The 17,533-nt window shown below is 43.6% G+C and overlaps 1 long non-coding RNA gene across 1 annotated transcript in view; it reads left to right on the top strand.

The window, feature by feature from the left end:
- Positions 1-17,533, top strand: part of LOC122448837 — a 424,697-nt gene that overhangs the window by 279,523 nt on the left and 127,641 nt on the right. The window lies entirely within an intron of this gene.

Here is a 17,533-nt window from a genome sequence, read left to right as displayed (position 1 = left end):
CCATCAGGTAAGTCCTAGGTCATTCCATTTCTTGATGAGCTGATTGTAATGTAAGAAGTATAAGAAAGTCAATGAGGTGCAGAGCCTAATATATTGAATTTGGGGGGAACATCAACCCTGTGGGTTTGTGAACTATGCTCTTTTCTTCATGAATCTTACTAGTAGCCTTCTCAGTGGGGTACTCCTCTCCACCTCACAAATGAAGGGCCTGAGGTTTACAGATTATTGGTGCTTCTGAATATCTTCCAGGTCCTGACCCACTTGGAATGTGATACCAGTCATCCTGACCATGGGAGGAAGTTAAGGAGGCTTAAGGATATGGGTCCCCAGACCAATCAACCCATCCCTATGGCTGAGGACATCAATTTCTTAGCACGTGTGTGGTAGTCATATGCCACCACAGCAGACCTCAGCCTACCAGCTGGGAAATCTGGGTTAAAGAAATGGCCAGAGTAGCAGAGCTAATAAGTAACAAAACTATCAGAAGAATTCAGTTTTGCTTGACTATGAAGTTCAGATTCTTTTCTCTATTTCATACAATGATTCTGCCTGGGTTTTAAGATTGATAGACTATAGAAATAGTTTATCATTTGAGAGATAACTCAAAACTCTAGGCTAAGACGCATGATGTCTTTTGTTTTTTAATCCCTGAAGTCAGTTAAATATGGGATAGGCAAAAAATGATCATTTTTCCTTTTCTTGCAATTTATATGGATAATTACTAAAACCACACCATATTGAGGAAATAAGCCATTCGTTTTCCTTATACAGAATATAGACTTGTAGATACATCTTAATGGCCAACATATGTGTTTTTATGTTTTATTTTTGAAATATGCTTTCCATTTCAAAATATCCATTAATTTCATTGAAATAAACAAATCTTGGTTTAAAGAGATGAGGCAAATTACATGAACTATTATCAAACCAGGGATTTTTGATAGTTTTGAATCTCTGAGTGACAGATTTGTGTCTTCTCCAGGGCCAAGCCTAACTTAGGCATTGGCTGCGTCTGGACTAGGTGCTGGAAGAGGATGGCCATCCGTGAGTTACATCCTTACATCTCTGCTCTTAATACTTACTGCATTCTGTTCTGCCTTTACAGATATGTGGAAAAAGTATAGTTACTCTGTTTATAGTGACTTTCTTCTTCTTATAGAACGGTCATGGTTCAGTAGAACAGAGAAACATGGCCTCAGACACATTTGGAGTAGAAATTTGCTTTCTTTGTATCTGTTTGATCTGGAGCAAGTGACATAACTTTTCTGACTTTCATCTGTAAAATGGGAAGTGGAATGCTCACCTCACGGACTTTCTGTGGGAATTAAATAAAGGTAGTCATTATAAAATACTTGCATTAGCTCCTGGCTTACAGATACGATAGTGTAGTAGCCAAGAGGATGTGGTGATGGAGGTGGTGATGCCGCAGGTGGTGACAGGAGTGGTGGAGGTGATGTGTTGTGGTGCTGGTCGGGGGTAGAGTTAGTAGGGGCAGTGATGATGTGGAGGCGCTGACAGCAGGGGAGGTGGTGATAGAGAAGGTGGTATTGGTGGTGGAAGTGGAGGCGTTGCTGGAGTTAGTGGAGGCTGTAATGGAGATGGGGGGCAGTGATGGAGATGGTGGTGGCAGAGGCTGTGGATGTGGTTTGGGAGAAAATGGTGCAGGTGGAGGAGGTGATAATAGTGGTGGGATGTGTGGAAGGAGAGGTGGTGTTGGTGGAAGTGGAGGTACGCACGTTCACGGTGGGAGTGAGGGGTGGAAGGTGGTGAGGTAGTAGACGTGACGGTGGCGGTGTTGATAAGGGGTACTGATGCAGGTGGCAAACGGTGCCAATTGGTGGCTGCAGGGTGGTGGTGGACGCGGTGAGAGTGGGGTGCTGGTGGCAGTGCGGAGGCGATGGTGGAAGTGGAAGTGGGGATGGTAGTGGTCGGAGACTTGTTGGAGCTGCTCCTGATGATAGTGGAGGTGGAAGTGAAGACGGTGGTGGAAGACGGAGGCGGTGGCAGAAGTGGAAGTTACAGTGGAAGAGGGGGTGATGGTGAAGGTGACGGCCCTGCAGGAGGTATTGTTGGGAGTAGAGACGGCAGAGATGGCAAAGCAGCGTGGTGATGCTTACAAGCATACTGGCAGCCGGCATGTGGCTGATATCCTTCCCTAACAAACTAAGAACAAAAGATGGATATTGTCCATCCTCAGGACAGCGTTGGTTTAATCAGGCGAGGTTCAGTTGACACTGGATGAACAAATGGTATCTTTTCCTAGTTAATCTTGACAACTGGCATCACCTGAGAGTCAGGTCGACATTCCTTTTCCTTTTGTGTCCTGCCACTAGCCTCTCCATTTAATTCCCTTCCTTTAAATTCACTGTTGGCTAGACAGTGAACTCTTGTGTGTAGGTCATGGTAAACTCAAATCCCTCTTGTAAGCACTTGTCTGCTTACCTGGCTCTCAATGCATGAATTCCTATGGTAAGATGATTGATTAACTGAGCTAATGTGGTCCTTCTTTGAACCTTTCATCATCACTAGGGTGTGCTAGCTTGACCCTGTGTGGTTGTCGACCATCCAGTGTGTCTGATCTTCGTCCTGCCTGTATCTAAACCCACAGAAACCCAGCCTTACAACTCTGAGTCCTTATGTTTAGTTGTTCCCTTTTGCTCTTAAAACTGTTGCTTCTTGGGCTGCCTGAGGCACTGATTCCTAGGTCAGTGATAAATCCCACTCAGTGAAGCCACATGTATCATTTCCTCCACCACTCTGCAAACAGCATTTCTTGGACTGTGCCAGCCAGCCATGGGCTCCATCGCTGGCATCAGCAGAGCCCACTCCTTTCTGGCAATCTGCGGCCTTTGCCAGTTCAGAAGGCCGTGGCCCTAGAGCCCCAGCACCGCAATCTTGCATGAACCCTGGGGACCTGCCAGGCTGCCCGGTGTTTTGTCTGACAATGTCTGTGCTTGCCTTTCACATTGGCAACTCTGAGAATTTCCACTGCTGTTGATCCACCTCACAGCCACAAAACAGACCAGGACCTGTGTGTCTCTCCAGGCTGGGGATGGCACTGCAAAATATTTCTGGTCCCAAACTGTGGCATGTGTGCCCTGCCAGGACCCAGGACCTTTTGAGAAGTGCCTTCCTTGTCCCAATTAAAAGTGTTTTATTGTTCAGAGCCAGGCTACTCTCTGTAGCTCTTCTTTCATCAGCCTCACTTTGTTAAGCATTATTGCACTCACTAATCTTCTCTTTCTGACAGCTCCTGGCCAAGAGAATTACAAGTTCCAGCTATGGAAACAAAATGCATTTTATTTATTATACTCCTAAGATGTTTTCAATAATGCAGTCAGTGCCTGTTTTGCCAAGTGGGTGTTGCGACTTTCCAGAGGTTTGGCTAGTTAGCAGGCTGCCTGTGAACACGCATGCTGTCCTCCAGCCCTTTGGTGGGTGTCCTTCACCTCAGAATGAGCCTCCCCCATTATCGTCTTTGGCCTCCAGTGAAGACAGACAGAAATGCTTTGGACCAAGGCAACCAGCTCCTTATAGTAATGCTATCTAAGGTGATTCGTCTGGTCTGCGCTTTGACTACTTCTGTCCTTCCCTTGGGAATAATCGTAGCAGCTAATGTTTATTGAGCATTTACTAAGTGCCAGGCACTGGTCTGACAGCTTTATGTAGGTTATCACATTTATACCTCCAACTATGGCAGGGGGCAGGCGCTGGTCTTATTTTTGTTTTATAAATGAGGAAGTAAGGCACGGACAAGTTAAATGAGTTCCCCAAGTCACACAGCTGGTAAGGGATGCCTTTGGGATTTGAATCTACTTAACCACTCCATCAGACTGTCTCCTCGATTTGATGACTGAACGAGAGAAAACAGGCAAACACGATACAAGTTAAATGATCATTGAACATTCGGTTATATTTATGAGTAGAAGCATATCTCTTGGCTTTTCAGTCAAGGAAATGCATTTGTTTTTTTCTTTGAGAAATGATAAAGGAGATTCTCTCTGCCACCAAGCTTATTTGCAGGGCAAGGAATGGAGATGCAGATGTAGAAAAAGAGCTTGTGGCCACAGGGCGGGGTGGGGTGGAAAGGACGGGACAAGTTGGAAGAGTCGCACTGACATCCATACATACACACTTCCACTCATAAAATAGATGGCTAGTGGGAAGCTGCTGTGTACCACAGGGGGCTCAGCTGGGTTCTCTGTGACGACCTAGGGGTTGGGGGCAGGGAGAAGGCGGAGGGAGGCTCAGGATGGAGGGGATATATGTACACATGTAACTGATTCATGTTGTACAGCAGAAACCAACACAATACTATAAAGCAATTATACTCCAATTAAAACATAAATTTAAAAATAAAAAGAAGACTAGGGAAAGTTCCCCTACCCTTTTGGGCAGAGTGCATGCCGTGGCCACAGCTCCGGGCCTGCAGGCCTCCCAGGTGATGCTGTTTGCAGAGGCAGTGTCTCTTTGATTGCCTGATTCTGCTCTGCTTGTTCTCCCCGAAAGACTGACAGTCTGTTTCCATGACACTTTCCTCCTTTTTCCCTTTCATGCCTTGTATGTTTCGACTTGTCCGGTTTGGGGTAGAGGGGTGGGGCGGGCATCAGATAAATTCACTTCTTGAATCACCTTAAAGATGCCTCTTGATAAGTTCCAGGGGGAAAAAAAAAGATTATTTCTGAAATCCTTAGGTGGGGGCAGCTGTGCACGAACTGATTTATTCGCAAGCCCAAACAGGTGTCTTGACCTCAGGCGGTCAAGGCAGGAAGTTGGTGGTTTCAACCAGGTGAAGGGAAGGGAAAGTTGGTGTAGAACAGGCTTTCCCACAGTTAACTTCTTATTGGATGGATTTGAACAGAAAATTTCCACTGCTATCCAGGGAATGTATGTGAAATTGATTAGCATTTCTAGGACAAACCAGGCAACTGTATTCAGTTCTGAGACACTTTAGATCTTGCAACAGGATACCTGGGAAGCATCTCAGAGAACACTGATGCCTTTCAGAGACATTATCGGTGTGCTTGTGATGCCAAATCACCATTGGTATTCACGGCAAAGAGAGTGCGGCATTGTCGCTGGTCCAGATCGCCTTACAGAAGGGTATTATTCCTCCATCCTAGCGTCCCCTAGACACTCACACACAGGAGAACGTCACCATTTGAGTCACAGAGAGGCACTTTGAAGTTGGGTGACCTCAATAAAGCTCGCAGGAACAAGGAAAAGGTGGAACTATTCTCAGGTTAAGAGAAAACATCAAAAGTTTGCAAAAAACCTAAGACACAAAGAAGCCAGCTAAGAACTAGGTTTTATAATCTTGGAAAAGATAGGGCACATGTCTCTCTATGTGGTGGCAATCCAGTGTGTGGTTTGAAACAGTCTCTCTGCTTTCCCCCCCCCCCAAAACAGCTTAAAAAATAAAAAAGAAAGAAAAGGAAAAAAGAAGGAAGAAATCTCCAACAGTAGCAGATTTGGGTCCACCTGAATCAGACGTTTGTTTGTGGGATTTGAGTCTGGCAGGAAGCCATCATGGGGAGGTAACTGTTTGATATAAATGTGGCTGTCTTTCCATAGCTTCAGTCCTCAGAATGTTGGCTTTCTTTACTTTCCCCACCTTGAGGACCAAGGAGAGGAAGGAGGTGGCCCCCATGCTGTTTCTGAAGTCTTCGGACTGTCCTGCTTAGCGCTGTCATTAGGGAAATGTATACCTCTGACTGACAAGGACATTAGCGTGGTTTAACTCCATCTTCTCCACTGCACAAGGACACTGGTGCTTTGAATGAGAATTATAGAGAAATTCAAATTGAAGGCCTAATCTCCTGACATTCCTAAATCTGTGTCATCTGGATAAGGAAGGCAATTTTTCATGAAGTGTTTTTCCCCTAATATTCCAATCACACCTCTTAAATGACATGTTTGCTTATCGCCAGCCTGAGGCCGATGCTGTGAGAAAATAATAAAACCCTAGCTTTTTGCTTTGTGATCCTTCATGGTGTCTAGTATTATCATTGCTTTTCCCAGGACCTTGCACATAGGATGTGCTCTGTAGTTTTGCTTGGCTTCACATGAATTAGAGGACACTTCACACTTGGTCTCATAGATTTCTCATCATACTTTAGGGGAGTTTTGTGACATTCTTACCACCTATAAATTCAAAAGGTCTGCCAGATTATAAGATAATGTACTGGAAAAGTACACCTTCAGTTCAGTTCAGTTCAGTCGCTCAGTCGTGTCTGACTCTTTGCGACCCCATGAATTGCAGCACACCAGGCCTCCCTGCCCATCACCAACTCCCAGAGTCTAACCAAACCCATGTCCATCGAGTTGGTGATGCCATCTAGCCATCTCATCCTCTGTTGTCCCCTTCTCCTTCTGTCCCCAATCCCTCCCAGCATCAGGGTCTTTTCCAATGAGTCAGCTCTTTGCATCAGGTGGCCAAAGTATTGGAGTTTCAGCTTCAGCATCAGTCCTTCCAATGAACACCCAGGAATGATCTCCTTTAGGATGGGCTGGTTGGATCTGCTTGCAGTCCAAGGGACTCTCAAGAGTCTTCTCCAACACCACAGTTCAAAAGCATCAATTCTTCGGCGCTCAGCTTTCTTTATAGTCCAACTCTCACATCCATACATGACCACTGGAAAAACCATAGCTTTGACTAGATGGACCTTTGTGGCAAAGTAATGTCTCTGCTTGTTAATACGCTATCTAGGTTGGTCATAACTTTCCTTCCAAGGAGTAAGCAAAGAAAGGCAATGCCAAAGAATGCTCAAACTACCACACAATTACACTCATCTCACACGCTAGTAAAGTAATGCTCAAAATTCTCCAAACAGGCTTCAGCAATACGTGAACTGTGAACTTCCAGATGTTCAAGCTGGATTTAGAAAAGGCAGAGGAACCAGAGATCAAATTGCCAACATCCGCTGGATCATTGAAAAAGCAAGAGAATTCCAGAAAAACATCTATTTCTGCTTTATTGACTATGCCAAAGCCTTTGACTGTGTGGATCACAATAACCTGTGGAAAGTACAGGTTAGTGTAGAGAAAAAGATATTCCTGGAAAAGTTCTTTTCAGCTTTTGGAGTTGGAAGAAGAGAGCATGGTAAATGACTTTATGAAACTAAGATGTGGGACTCAAATGAAAATCTGAATTTTCTCTGTATGTGACTTTGCTAAAAAAAATTCATGTGAGAAAATGGAGTATCAAATATAATGCCTATTATAGATTAGGGAGGAGGCATTAGATTGTGTGTGTCTTCAATTCTTACTGTGGGTGAGATGCCATGTTTTGATTGTGTCAGTAGACAAAACTGTGGCATCTGCCCAGACCCTTGCCACTACAATGTCAAAGAGTAAAATGGAAATATATTTGGTGAAAATCAGACTTGTTATCACTTACTATTCTGACAGAGAGTAATGAAGGAGGGAGGTGATTAGATCTGACGGTCAAAAGGGAAAGGGAACCTAATGAACGCTTTTAGGATTATTTTTTTTTCTTCCCTCTAGAGATTAGTGTCACCAGTACTTATTCTTCACACATGGGAGACTGAGCAAATGACGGAGTGCAAGGAGGGTACAGCCTTACACGTGAGACTGGACTCACCCCTCGGAGGCTGACTGTATGTGTGGAGAGGGTTTGGCAAAAAGAAAGCGCTTTTGAGCTTACGATTTTTGTTTTTTACCAGAGAGGTTCATTCTGTGTCACCCATGAACTGAGACATTAATTCCAGTGATATGCAAATAATTTTTCAGCTTAAATAGAAACTTGGGTTGTCACATTAGAATAGAATGCATTCTAGAGCCTCTGACACTCTGAAAAAGAATTTCAAGTAAACTAATCATCATTACTGCCGACTATTCCAACAAGAAGCTAAAATGAGCTCCCAAACAAGGATGAAAATGTTATCCTTCAGCAAACCCATTGTTGGCAAATTTTCTTTAAATCCACAGTCTCTCAAGCTTTATTAGCTGTCTTTAGCAGTGTTATTTTCAAATAAATTCAATTGGCGTTGAGTAGAAACAAGCATTTATTCCTTTGGATTAAGATGATTATTCATCCTGTATTCCCCTGGCAGCTCCAAATGTAACTATTGTGTTATAGTTTTCCCATCAACCATAAAAATGTCCCAGTCAGCCTAGTACTTTTTTTAATTCTCATTGTTTCACACATGTGGAAGGGTCTGAAATCTCACATCTGGAAGCAGCGGGGCAGTCATTTCCCGGACCACACATTTCATTGAGGTTTGGGAGCGGTGTTTAAAGATGTGGGTGCCATTCTTAGACCACTTATCTGGGGAGTTGGGGGGCAGGTGAGAGTGTAGTGAAGGACCAGCACGTCCATGCTGAGCTGAGCTAGACATTTCTAAGAGCTATGGAGCTGAAATGCTCTTCAGTTGTCTTGCCTTCCTTACTGCATAGAGGTGGATGTTATCCATATACAGCAGGACTGCTCCAATTCAAGACTCATTCTCAGATGTCCTAGATCTGATTGGTAAACATAATTTATTATTTGTAGGGACTTCCCAGGTGGTGTTAGTGGTAAAGAGTCAGCCTGCCAATGCAGGAGACACAAGAGACGTGGGTTTGATCCCTGGGTTAGAAAGATTTTCTGGAGAATTTAATTTAGCAAGTATTTGTTGAATATCTATCCTATGCCAGCCATTGTTCAAGGCCTGTGGAGATATGAGAACAAAGCCTTCCTTGTTGTGGAGTCTATATTCTGGTTGGGTGAAACACTCCATAAAGTCAATAAACAATTAATGTAATATATGATGATGAGTATTCAGTTCAGTCCAGTTCGGTCGCTCAGTAGGGTCCAACTCTTTGCGAACCCATGGACTGCAGCATTCCAGGCTTCCCTGTCCATCACCAACTCCCGGAGCTTGCTCAAACCCATGTCCATCGAGTCGGTGATGCCATCCAGCCATCTCGTCCTCTGTCATCCCCTTCTTCTCCCACCTTCAAACTTTCCCAGCATCACGGTCTTTTCAAATGAGTCAGTTCTTTGCATTATGTGGCCAAAGTGTTGTAGTTTCAGCTTCAACATCAGTCCTTCCAATGAATATTCAGGACTGATTTCCTTTAGGATGGACTGGTTGGATCTCCTTGCAGTCCAAGGGACTCTCAAGAGTCTTCTCCAACACCACACTTCAAAAGCATCAATTCTTCTGCACTCAGCTTTCTTTATAGTCCGACTCTCACATCCATACATGACTGATGGTAAAACCATAGTTTTGACTAGGTGGACCTTTGTCAGCAAAAGAATGTTTCTGCTTTTAAATATGCTGTCTAGGTTGGTCATAGATTTTCTTCCAAGGAGGAAGCATCTAAATTTCATGGCTGAAATCATCATCTATAGTACTTTTGGAGCCCAAGAAAATTAAGTCTGTCACTGTTTCCCTTGTTTCCCCATCTGTTTGCCATGAAATGATGGGACCAGGTGCCATGATCTTAGTTTTCTGAATGTTGAGTTTTAAGCCAGTTTTTTCACACTCCTCTTTCACTTTCATCAAGAGGTTCTTTAGTTCCTTTTCACTTTCTGCCATAAGGGTGGTATCATCAGCATATCTGAAGTTATTGATATTTCTCCCAGCCGTCTTGATTCCAGCTTGTGCTTCTTCCAGTCCAGTGTTTCTCATGATATACTCTGTATATAAGTTAAATAAGCAGGGTGACAATATACAGCCTTGATGTACTCCTTTTCCTATTTGGGACCAGTCTGTTGTTCCATGTCCAGTTCTAACTGTTGCTTCTTGGCTTGCATATAGATTTCTCAGGAGGCAGTTCAGGTGGTCTGTTAGTCCCATCTCTTTTAGAATTTTCCATAGTTTGTTGTGATCAACACAGTCAAAGGCTTTGGCATAGTCAATAAAACAGAAATAGATGTTTTTCTGGAATGCTCTTGCTTTTTCAATGATCCAACGGATGTTGGCAATTTGATCTCTGGTTCCTCTGCCTTTTCTAAATCCAGCTTGAACATCTGGAAGTTCTCGGTTCATGTATTGCTGAAGCCTGTTTGGAGAATTTTGAGCATTACTTCACTAGCGTGTGAGATGAGTGCAATTGTGCAGTAGTTTGAACATTCTTTGGCATTGCCTTTCTTTGGAGTTGGACTGAAACTTGGCCTTTTCCAGTCCTGTGGCCACTGCTGAGTTTTCCAAATTTGCTGGCATATTGAGTGCAGCACTTTCACGGCATCATATTTTAGGATTTGAAATATTTCAACCAGAATTCCATCACCTCCACTAGCTTTGTTCATAGCAACGTTTCCTAAGGCCCACTTGACTTCACACTCTAGGATGTCTGGCTCTAGGTGAGTGATCAAACCATTGTGATTATCTGGTGAGTATAATGATGATGAGTATAATAAAAGAAAAAAGCTCAGTCAGAATACAGGACTGTTATTAAAGGAAGAGCTCATTTAGACAGAATGGTTAGGAAAGATTTTTTCTGTTGAGATGGTGTTTGAGCTGAGACCTAACATAGTGAAGAAGGAATCCACATAGATAGATGAGAGAAGGGGAAAAAGCATGAACTACTATAAAGTAGGGAAATTGACATCTTCCAGAAACAGCAAAGGTGCTACCCTGTCTGGGCTAGACTAAGCAAGGAGAAGACAGGGAGAGATTAAGATCAGTGAGGCTGTGGACTTAAGCTCATTTAGGGCCTTGTAGGATTCAATGGTAAGTGTCCTAGAAGCCACTGCAGTAACTGGATGATCAGAGCTGCCATTTACCAAGGAGCAGGCTCCAGGTGGAGGGACCCCAAGCTCTAGACCAGGTGAGCTTGAAGTGCCTCTATGCTTCCAACTGAAGTATTGAAGAGGCTATGTATTCTGTAAGTTTGGAGTCCAGAGAAGAAGTATGGGTCGAAATGGCTATTTATAAATCACCAATATGAAAATGGTAACTAAAACCAAGAGATTGGATGCAATCAAATAAATAATGAAATAATTAAATAAAGGAGACTTATTTGTGAGTTCTTGCTTTAGAACCTATTCATGGATTGATACAGGTTTATATCATGGGCCAAAATCTTTAGATTGTGAGGAGGATCACCACACTCATCCCTTGTGTAAAATCCAGTTTCCCTTGTCCACTTACTATGTCCTAAGGAAGAAAAAAAAGGAAAGGTGGTGTTTATATTTTCATAGGCTGATCAGAATGCTTTTCACTGTGGGGTAAGGTTCCTGTGCTTTAAAAGGCATGTATTCATAATTCAATTTTCTCTTTCACTACCTCTTTTCCAAATGGTTCATTCTGAAAGATTGGTCTTATTCTTTGAGGCCAGCTAACTGTATTTCCACTTTCTGCATGTTCTCCCATGTGGTAGCCTTGTCTTTGCAAAGGGGTTGTCTTAATCTTCAGCAAGGTAGTCTAGGTCAGTCTAGTAAAATGTTCTTTTCTAGTGTTCCATCTTGGGTAGTGGAGGCATTCCCACAACTGATTGGCTAATTTGAATTGTGTTCTCTTTGGGAAATCAGTATTTCTGGATTTAAGGAAGTGGAATAGAATCTCTCATCTTGGCCCAGAATCTGGGTCCTTGATTGTGTTTTTTCACCAGGAAACCATGCATTGAGCATCCTTGGCTGTATGCCCATGGCTCTTTTTTTCCTGTTTTATCAATTGTTCCTTGTGTTTTGCTCCTTGGGGGCACCTCAGAGGGGAAGATGGATGAGGGGTAGGGTTTAGGTACCTAAATCTGAACAGAGTGCCTTTTTAAAGACCCTGCTAGCAAAGTGTGGTTTCCTGGGAATGAAGAAACACCTTGAAGTAATATGCATTTTGTGGGTTCCTTTGACTTTTCCTCTCTGCCTAGACAGGGACTGAGTTTTGTTTCCAGATGTATTCCCAATGACTAACACGATCCCTGGCACATGGGAAGCACTCTGTGAAGCTTGTTGAATGAGGAAAGGAAACAGGGCCCCTGGCATTATCTATTTTCTCTGAAAGGGGGCAGTATCATGTTTTCACAATGAGCCATTCCTTCCTCCTTTTTTCCATAGCAGGAGAATTCACCTCTCTGCCACTGATTTTATTTCCAGCTTCCTGAAGGTACCTGGGATTCTGAAGGTCATTTGTTGCTTTGGCTTGGATACTGGAACAACCATATCATGCAGCTTTCCATCTCTTCTTGAAATTCTGAAACAGGCTGTGATCTAATGTGGGCTTATTTCCCTCTACTTCTTCAGGGGTCCCTGACCTCCGGGATCTAAATGCCTGGTGATCTGATGTGGAGCTGTGTAATAATATTAGAAATGAAGTGCACAATTAAAGTAATATGCTTGAATCATCCCCAAACCATCCCCCTGTTCCCCGGCTTATTGAAAATTTGTCTTCCACAACACTGATCCCTGGTTCCAAAGAGGTTGGGGACCACTGCGCTACTTCACTGTCTAAACTACCTGCACCCACAGTGTGGTTGGTGTACTGCCCCGGGACCCCCTCCACCCCCAAGCACACATGATCACATACTTCTTTTGGCAAGGGGAACTGGAGGCCCATCTTCTTCCTGCTCACTCAGATCTTACCTCTCCTTAGTGGCCTGAATCCAGTGAACTCCTAGCATGACTTTCTGATAATACGGATGGGGCTTGGAAGCTGCGTGTCACTCACTTGGCACTAACTGGTTCGTTTCTTTGTTACTATACACTAATACACAGGCTCTCAAACATTAGCATTTACCAGAATCACCTGAAGGGCTTGTTATAACAGATTCCTGGGCCCCACCCCCCAAGTTTCTGATTCAGTAGGCCTGGGGTGGAGCCTGAAAGTTTGCACTTTTAGCACGTTCTCAGGTGAGGTTGATGATGTTGATTCCGGGACAAGGTATAGGAAATGATGAGGCTGGTAGCTCTTCATCCTGGCAGCACGTTGGAATCACCTGGGACAAATTCCAATCTCTGCAACGCTCAGGTCCCAGTTTAATCAGGACCGCTGAATGTGGAACCCACACACTGATAGTTGTAGGGGAAACCATCCTTTCCTCTCCTGGAATGACCACAGGTCTATAAAATAGACTCTTCTGCCTTCTTGGCAGTACTGGGGACAAATACGTCTCTGAGATGGTGTACTTTTAAGAGGCCAATAGACCACATTCCTTTCTAACAATGGTTCTCAAGGTATGGTCCCTGGAACAGTTCTTTTTCAGCATCACCTGGGCCCCATTCCGGACAGACCTGATAAGTCAGAAACTTGGGTTGTGGAGCCCAGCAATCTACTTCACAGCTCTCTAGGTGATTCTGATGTGCCCTCAATATTGAGAACCACAGTTCTGTTAGACGGCTAGGGTGGTTGATAGTTCAATCATTCTCAACCACAGCTGTGCAGTAGAGTAACCTGTGGAGCTCTGACATCTGTACATTCTCCAGCCTCAGATATTCTCATTGAATTGTCCCTGGTGGACATCCATTATTTTTAAAACACCACATTTGATTCTCTTGTGCAGCCAGGGTTGTGTAATGATTGATATAAATGTTACTTTGTAACCAATTAACTTACTGTTTGCAGTGGCTGTGGTTCTATTCCCACATGAGCCAATAGATCTTCTGGCTGGCCAGATTTGTCATAAATGGATATGATGGTCAAAGTAACTACTATAGACTGAACGTTTGTGTCCTCTCAAAATTGAAATTGAAATTGAAATCTCAGTCCCCGAGATGATGGGGCTGTGGGGCCTTTGGTAGTTGATTAAGCCAGGAGCACAGAACCCACATGAATAGAGTTAGTGCCCTTATGAAACAGATCCCAAGAGTTCCTCTGCCCCTTCTGCCATGTGAGATCAGAGAGAGATGATAGCCTCCATAAACCAAGCTCTCACCAGACACTGAATCTGCTCCCACCTTGATCTTGGACTTTCCAGTCTCCAAAGTATGGGAAATAAGTTTAGGTTGTTTACTAGACAATCTGTGGTGTTCTGTCATAGCAGCCTGAATGGACTAAGACAATCACCAGCGCCTTGCCCTGTGGAGACTTGGGGTGAAGTTGTGTGGGATGTACACTCATAAACACTGAGAGTCCGAGAAACATGATGGAGTCTTTGAGGAATTACATACAGAAGGGGACAGAGGTTGTGATAAGGTAACTGCAAAAATGGTCATACACCATGCAATGTGTCTCTGCTGCTCTGAACACCAAGAGGTTGCTTTATCTCCCGATCCTTGGACCTGGACAGGCATGCGCCTTGAATGGATGAACAGAATGCGGCAGGAGTGACGTGGTGCCTGTCTTCTGATTAAACCTCCAAATGCCTTGTGTGCGTATGTGTCTCTCTTGAGTCCTGTATGGCCAGGCCGCTCAGGGTGGCTCTCCTCTTGCTCTCTGTATACTCCCTGCTTGAGCAGTCTCTGCTGCACTCGCATGACTGTCCAACCCTCTTAATTATAGGGCTTAGTCCCCTGATAACTGGACAGCCCACCTGATGTCAGTTCCCCCATGCAGAGTAGCATCCTACCCCCAAGGAGCTAAGACTTCGGCTTTGTCCTGCCCACTGTTTGCCGCACACAGCAAGGGGCTGCTCCCAGACCCTTTGTTCAGTAAACCATGGATGTCTCTGTCACCATCTCTGGGCTCTTTCTTCAGTCTTGAGACTGGGCACCTACAGGGCTTGCAGGCCTGTGGAGTGCCGCCCAATAGACCCCCACTGCCATTATGAGAAAAAGTTCAGTGTAGGCTGCTGGACAATGAAAGACCACCTGGGACAGAGCTGATGCCAGCTGAGACCATCCTAGGTCAGCAACCTTCATCACTCCACAGCTGGTGTGGACACATGAGCAAGCCCAGGTGAAAACAGGAGAACCAACCAGCTGAACTCAGCCTAAATAGCTGACCAGCACAACCGTGAGCCAGGTAAGTGAGTATTGTTTCAAGCCACTAAATTCGGGGTAGTTTGTAAAGCACTAATGCTAAATGATACAGACAGGCTAAAAATAATCTGTGCGGTGCTCATTGTGACTCCATGGTCTGTAGCTCACCAGGGGAATCCCTCTGTCCGTGGGATTCTCCTGGCAACAATACTGGAGGAGGTTGCCGTGCCCTTCTCCAGGCGATCTTCCTGACCCAGGAATTGAACCCATATCTCCTGCATTAGCAGGAGTTCTTTACCCACTGAACCACCAGGAAAGCCCCATCTAAGTGTTCTTAATCTGAAACTATGAGCTTTAACATAAGGCTTAGTGGTCTACTAACAATTACATTTTAGGGGAAGAGAGAGAATGTGTACAGTGCCTGGAATTAGCATTCATTCCTTTGACAGCTTAGGATATCACAATCAAAACTTTTAAAAAACACATATTCAACTAAGAATAAAAAATTATTTTTGTCAGCAAGGGAGGGGATCTTTTGTGATTCAGAGGAGACGGGAGACCAGTGTTTCTTCAGTAGCAGAAAACCTGTGACGCTGAGCAGGAGAGAAGAGTTATAACATTAGGTTGGTGAACTTTAGAGCTATATAAAGAGGGCCTATAACTTATTCAAAGAGGTCATAAAATTTGTTGGGGATGGATATTAAATGAAAGAGCTTCATCAGTCTGCCTAGTCTCTTAATCTTCTCTTTAACTGTAGGATACCCCTCTTTGTGTATTACAGCAGTTGTTTTCTTCATCAATTCAGATGGATTGAGTTTTCTGATAAAATCTGTAGCTCTCTTTTGGTTCTGAAAGGAATTATTGATGGCCAAGCTCCACCCCAAGTTCAAAATCCGTGATCCTAAAATTAAAAACATAATTTAAAGTGCCTTTGGAGAATTATAAACATGCAGAGTGCAACCAAGCCCTTTAAGGATGTTGGGAAGTGATTTGGGCCATTAGTAGAAGAGGGCTGTGCTTTGCTAAGTTGCTTTAGCTGTGTCTGATGCTCTGTGGTCTCATGGATTGTAGCCTGCATGGCTCCTCTGTCCATGAGATTCTCCAGGCAAGAATACCGGAGTGGATTGCCATGCCCTTCTCCAGGGCATCTTTTCAACTCACGGATAGAACCCGCATCTCTTATGTCTCCCACATTGGCAGGCGGGTTCCTTACCACTAGCACAACCTGGGAAACTCCAGAAAAAAGTTACTAAGTATACTAAGTGCCAAATATTTTATGTATGTCATTTTATTTACTTTTCAAAAACGTACTACAAAGGAGTCGCTGTCATCTTCATTTTTTAGATGAGAATACTAAAACAGAAGATTAGGAAGACAGTGAATCAGAGTACTTTGATTTCCAGAAACAAAACCAAATTCCAATGTCTTAAACAATATCAATAGTAGATCATGTAGTTGAAAAGTGGTGAGATAATACAAGCTTCAGGTTTAATCAGGGCTTTGGCTCCTTCGATTTGAGATTCTCTAAGTTTAGCCATTCTTCCTGTGTTGGCTTTGTCTTTCAGGTGTCTCATCTTATGGTAGTTTTTGGAGCTTCAGGTTTCTGAACTGCATACCACACCACCCTTAAGAAAAGAAAACAATGTATGAGAAATTTAAGCTCTACTGGGCTAGAACAAACTTAGGTCACATGTCCCCCTTTGATCAATCACTATGGCTATAAGAAAACCATATGCTAATTGGCTTAGGTTGGGCTGCCTCCATGCCTAAAAGACACAGTGACAACAGGCTTATATTGACTGGTTTAAGTGACATGAATCATCCCATGAACCATGGTCAAGGCCATTCACATCCAAAACCCTTAGCTCCCACGCAAATGGCAGAAGGAACAGAGACTGATATTACCCACCTTGACTAGTAAGTGGTAGGGAAAGCATTTGAATCCCTTTTTACTCCATGTCCAACCCCAATTTCTTTCCTGAATACCTACCTTGTCTTTATGCAGGAAGTAAGACTTGAACTAACTGGGCCTTCAGGGTTGGACCTAGGGAGGTGATCTGCTTTTGAGGTCTGGGAATGAAAAGCATGATTGTGTGTGAACTCAGAATTAACAGTATGGGCTGTGCCTCCCTCCATTGGTAGACTTATTAGAAGACTAGCAGGCGTTTGTTCTACTATCCGGAAAATTTAGGGAATTTTCATAAGCAGCGATTTTTGTAAAGGAGGGGTTAACATGACTTCTTAGACACTGAGGATCCATCTATAATAATGCATGTTGGCAGAAGGGAGACAAAGCTACGATTCAGCTGCTAGGTCTTGGTGATGTCATAAACACTTATGATTGAATTCAACTTTAAGATTGAATTACCTTCTTTGTACCCACTGAAGGGGTGAGCCTTGCTGTGTGTAACACATTGTGTAAGCTAAACAGTGTTTTTGTGGTTTTCACATGGTGCTTGGGAAGAAGGGAACTTGATCTGTGAACCCAGAAGATCATGAATCCGATATGCGGAAAGACAATTTAACCTCTCAAATTGCTTTGGTCTCTGATATGTATTTCTAAAATTAAATAAATTAATATGTGCTGACATTTCCCTAACTTAATCTTAAGGCATCACAGTTTGATTAATCTAATGAGGAGTTCCAAATTGAGCACTTCATTGTGTAACTAATAATGCTACAGTTCAAGATCATAGATTCAGTTAATGATTCAAATCCATTAAAAAGTAT

This window comes from Cervus canadensis, chromosome 10, assembly GCF_019320065.1.
Source record: "Cervus canadensis isolate Bull #8, Minnesota chromosome 10, ASM1932006v1, whole genome shotgun sequence".
Classification (NCBI taxonomy): domain Eukaryota; kingdom Metazoa; phylum Chordata; class Mammalia; order Artiodactyla; family Cervidae; genus Cervus; species Cervus canadensis.
The sequence above is the reverse complement of the archived record's forward strand: the minus strand, read 5'-3'. Positions and strand labels throughout refer to the sequence as shown.